Below are 5,195 nucleotides of genomic sequence, written 5' to 3'. Positions count from 1 at the left end.
AGGGAAGCAGGCAAGTGTGGACACTAATTAATGAAAACCCCCAATTGGCCAGCCAGAGAAAGCTAGCAATAAAAATGGCTTAAGTCAACAATGACCACATACCATACATCTAAGGCTACAAATAAATCAAGCATTCACTTTAGTCAATAAACTGAGAGAATCCTTAAAACAATGTAACTATTACAAATCATAAGGCATTAGAAACAAAAGCATAAGGATTCAGTAAAGAATAAGCTAGTTACCTATGATTATAATTAATAAAGGAGGCACAGGAGGTGAAACACTTTGCAGTCACAGTCAACTTCAGTTACCTATGATTATAATTAATAAAGGAGGCACAGGAGGTGAAACACTTTGCAGTCACAGTCAACTTCAGTTTCCTGTAGATTGGGAGAGAGGCGGTGTCAATTCATTCAGGATCAGCAGAAGAATTAACTAATAAAAATAACGCAGGTCTAACGCTAGTTATGCACTTAAAAAACTGCACTTAGAAAAAAAGCTGCACCCAGCCAAGGCTTCCCCAGCCAAACTACTGACACTTATACAGGGAAGCAGGCAAGTGTGGACACTAATTAATGAAAACCCCCAATTGGCCAGCCAGAGAAAGCTAGCAATAAAAATGGCTTAAGTCAACAATGACCACATACCATACATCTAAGGCTACAAATAAATCAAGCATTCACTTTAGTCAATAAACTGAGAGAATCCTTAAAACAATGTAACTATTGCAAATCATAAGGCATTAGAAACAAAAGCATAAGGATTCAGTAAAGAATAAGCTAGTTACCTATGATTATAATTAATAAAGGAGGCACAGGAGGTGAAACACTTTGCAGCCACAGTCAACTTCAGTTACCTGTAGATTGGGAGAGAGGCGGTGTCAATTCATTCAGGATCAGCAGAAGAATTAACTAATAAAAATAACGCAGGTCTAACGCTAGTTATGCACTTATAAAACTGCACTTAGAAAAAAAGCTGCACCCAGCCAAGGCTTCCCCAGCCAAACTACTGACACTTATACAGGGAAGCAGGCAAGTGTGGACACTAATTAATGAAAACCCCCAATTGGCCAGCCAGAGAAAGCTAGCAATAAAAATGGCTTAAGTCAACAATGACCACATACCATACATCTAAGGCTACAAATAAATCAAGCATTCACTTTAGTCAATAAACTGAGAGAATCCTTAAAACAATGTAACTATTACAAATCATAAGGCATTAGAAACAAAAGCATAAGGATTCAGTAAAGAATAAGCTAGTTACCTATGATTATAATTAATAAAGGAGGCACAGGAGGTGAAACACTTTGCAGTCACAGTCAACTTCAGTTACCTATGATTATAATTAATAAAGGAGGCACAGGAGGTGAAACACTTTGCAGTCACAGTCAACTTCAGTTACCTGTAGATTGGGAGAGAGGCGGTGTCAATTCATTCAGGATCAGCAGAAGAATTAACTAATAAAAATAACGCAGGTCTAACGCTAGTTATGCACTTAAAAAACTGCACTTAGAAAAAAAGCTGCACCCAGCCAAGGCTTCCCCAGCCAAACTACTGACACTTATACAGGGAAGCAGGCAAGTGTGGACACTAATTAATGAAAACCCCCAATTGGCCAGCCAGAGAAAGCTAGCAATAAAAATGGCTTAAGTCAACAATGACCACATACCATACATCTAAGGCTACAAATAAATCAAGCATTCACTTTAGTCAATAAACTGAGAGAATCCTTAAAACAATGTAACTATTACAAATCATAAGGCATTAGAAACAAAAGCATAAGGATTCAGTAAAGAATAAGCTAGTTACCTATGATTATAATTAATAAAGGAGGCACAGGAGGTGAAACACTTTGCAGTCACAGTCAACTTCAGTTACCTATGATTATAATTAATAAAGGAGGCACAGGAGGTGAAACACTTTGCAGTCACAGTCAACTTCAGTTACCTGTAGATTGGGAGAGAGGCGGTGTCAATTCATTCAGGATCAGCAGAAGAATTAACTAATAAAAATAACGCAGGTCTAACGCTAGTTATGCACTTAAAAAACTGCACTTAGAAAAAAAGCTGCACCCAGCCAAGGCTTCCCCAGCCAAACTACTGACACTTATACAGGGAAGCAGGCAAGTGTGGACACTAATTAATGAAAACCCCCAATTGGCCAGCCAGAGAAAGCTAGCAATAAAAATGGCTTAAGTCAACAATGACCACATACCATACATCTAAGGCTACAAATAAATCAAGCATTCACTTTAGTCAATATACTGAGAGAATCCTTAAAACAATGTAACTATTACAAATCATAAGGCATTAGAAACAAAAGCATAAGGATTCAGTAAAGAATAAGCTAGTTACCTATGATTATAATTAATAAAGGAGGCACAGGAGGTGAAACACTTTGCAGTCACAGTCAACTTCAGTTACCTATGATTATAATTAATAAAGGAGGCACAGGAGGTGAAACACTTTGCAGTCACAGTCAACTTCAGTTACCTGTAGATTGGGAGAGAGGCGGTGTCAATTCATTCAGGATCAGCAGAAGAATTAACTAATAAAAATAACGCAGGTCTAACGCTAGTTATGCACTTAAAAAACTGCACTTAGAAAAAAAGCTGCACCCAGCCAAGGCTTCCCCAGCCAAACTACTGACACTTATACAGGGAAGCAGGCAAGTGTGGACACTAATTAATGAAAACCCCCTATTGGCCAGCCAGAGAAAGCTAGCAATAAAAATGGCTTAAGTCAACAATGACCACATACCATACATCTAAGGCTACAAATAAATCAAGCATTCACTTTAGTCAATAAACTGAGAGAATCCTTAAAACAATGTAACTATTACAAATCATAAGGCATTAGAAACAAAAGCATAAGGATTCAGTAAAGAATAAGCTAGTTACCTATGATTATAATTAATAAAGGAGGCACAGGAGGTGAAACACTTTGCAGTCACAGTCAACTTCAGTTACCTATGATTATAATTAATAAAGGAGGCACAGGAGGTGAAACACTTTGCAGTCACAGTCAACTTCAGTTACCTGTAGATTGGGAGAGAGGCGGTGTCAATTCATTCAGGATCAGCAGAAGAATTAACTAATAAAAATAACGCAGGTCTAACGCTAGTTATGCACTTAAAAAACTGCACTTAGAAAAAAAGCTGCACCCAGCCAAGGCTTCCCCAGCCAAACTACTGACACTTATACAGGGAAGCAGGCAAGTGTGGACACTAATTAATGAAAACCCCCAATTGGCCAGCCAGAGAAAGCTAGCAATAAAAATGGCTTAAGTCAACAATGACCACATACCATACATCTAAGGCTACAAATAAATCAAGCATTCACTTTAGTCAATATACTGAGAGAATCCTTAAAACAATGTAACTATTACAAATCATAAGGCATTAGAAACAAAAGCATAAGGATTCAGTAAAGAATAAGCTAGTTACCTATGATTATAATTAATAAAGGAGGCACAGGAGGTGAAACACTTTGCAGTCACAGTCAACTTCAGTTACCTATGATTATAATTAATAAAGGAGGCACAGGAGGTGAAACACTTTGCAGTCACAGTCAACTTCAGTTACCTGTAGATTGGGAGAGAGGCGGTGTCAATTCATTCAGGATCAGCAGAAGAATTAACTAATAAAAATAACGCAGGTCTAGCGCTAGTTATGCACTTAAAAAACTGCACTTAGAAAAAAAGCTGCACCCAGCCAAGGCTTCCCCAGCCAAACTACTGACACTTATACAGGGAAGCAGGCAAGTGTGGACACTAATTAATGAAAACCCCCTATTGGCCAGCCAGAGAAAGCTAGCAATAAAAATGGCTTAAGTCAACAATGACCACATACCATACATCTAAGGCTACAAATAAATCAAGCATTCACTTTAGTCAATAAACTGAGAGAATCCTTAAAACAATGTAACTATTACAAATCATAAGGCATTAGAAACAAAAGCATAAGGATTCAGTAAAGAATAAGCTAGTTACCTATGATTATAATTAATAAAGGAGGCACAGGAGGTGAAACACTTTGCAGTCACAGTCAACTTCAGTTACCTATGATTATAATTAATAAAGGAGGCACAGGAGGTGAAACACTTTGCAGTCACAGTCAACTTCAGTTACCTGTAGATTGGGAGAGAGGCGGTGTCAATTCATTCAGGATCAGCAGAAGAATTAACTAATAAAAATAACGCAGGTCTAACGCTAGTTATGCACTTAAAAATCTGCACTTAGAAAAAAAGCTGCACCCAGCCAAGGCTTCCCCAGCCAAACTACTGACACTTATACAGGGAAGCAGGCAAGTGTGGACACTAATTAATGAAAACCCCCAATTGGCCAGCCAGAGAAAGCTAGCAATAAAAATGGCTTAAGTCAACAATGACCACATACCATACATCTAAGGCTACAAATAAATCAAGCATTCACTTTAGTCAATAAACTGAGAGAATCCTTAAAACAATGTAACTATTACAAATCATAAGGCATTAGAAACAAAAGCATAAGGATTCAGTAAAGAATAAGCTAGTTACCTATGATTATAATTAATAAAGGAGGCACAGGAGGTGAAACACTTTGCAGTCACAGTCAACTTCAGTTACCTATGATTATAATTAATAAAGGAGGCACAGGAGGTGAAACACTTTGCAGTCACAGTCAACTTCAGTTACCTGTAGATTGGGAGAGAGGCGGTGTCAATTCATTCAGGATCAGCAGAAGAATTAACTAATAAAAATAACGCAGGTCTAACGCTAGTTATGCACTTAAAAAACTGCACTTAGAAAAAAAGCTGCACCCAGCCAAGGCTTCCCCAGCCAAACTACTGACACTTATACAGGGAAGCAGGCAAGTGTGGACACTAATTAATGAAAACCCCCAATTGGCCAGCCAGAGAAAGCTAGCAATAAAAATGGCTTAAGTCAACAATGACCACATACCATACATCTAAGGCTACAAATAAATCAAGCATTCACTTTAGTCAATAAACTGAGAGAATCCTTAAAACAATGTAACTATTACAAATCATAAGGCATTAGAAACAAAAGCATAAGGATTCAGTAAAGAATAAGCTAGTTACCTATGATTATAATTAAAAAAGGAGGCACAGGAGGTGAAACACTTTGCAGTCACAGTCAACTTCAGTTACCTATGATTATAATTAATAAAGGAGGCACAGGAGGTGAAACACTTTGCA

Source organism: Taudactylus pleione, unplaced genomic scaffold, assembly GCF_031769625.1.
Source record: "Taudactylus pleione unplaced genomic scaffold, aTauple2 ptg000592l, whole genome shotgun sequence".
Classification (NCBI taxonomy): domain Eukaryota; kingdom Metazoa; phylum Chordata; class Amphibia; order Anura; family Myobatrachidae; genus Taudactylus; species Taudactylus pleione.
This window is presented reverse-complemented; position numbering follows the sequence as displayed.